The following is a 354-nucleotide window of genomic DNA, read 5'->3' as shown; positions in this document are numbered from 1 at the left end:
GGGGTGGATCACCTCTGGGTGGGCTGGAGCGGCAGGACACACGCAGTACACTGGTGACACTGCAGCAGCTCAGAGGTGACACTGCAGCATCCCAGGGATGCTGAAAACTGGGCAACTCCCCGGGAGTGACACAGCACTGGGGACACTGGGGACACTGGGGGGGTCCCACTGGTCACAGCCCCTGTAGGGACAAGGAAGAAGCTGCTCGGGCCCAGCAAGTTGAGAGCCCCATGACCATGACCATACACAGGAACACCGTGACCGTGGGACAAGGACCTCGGTGCCAGCAGGAAGGTCCCCACCAGCCCCTTAAAGAGCCCCGACAAGATGCTTTTTCATCCCAACGGTGCCCGG

This window comes from Buceros rhinoceros, unplaced genomic scaffold (assembly GCF_000710305.1).
Source record: "Buceros rhinoceros silvestris isolate BGI_N320 unplaced genomic scaffold, ASM71030v1 scaffold12396, whole genome shotgun sequence".
Lineage (NCBI taxonomy): Eukaryota > Metazoa > Chordata > Aves > Bucerotiformes > Bucerotidae > Buceros > Buceros rhinoceros.
Note: the sequence above shows the minus strand (reverse complement) of the source record.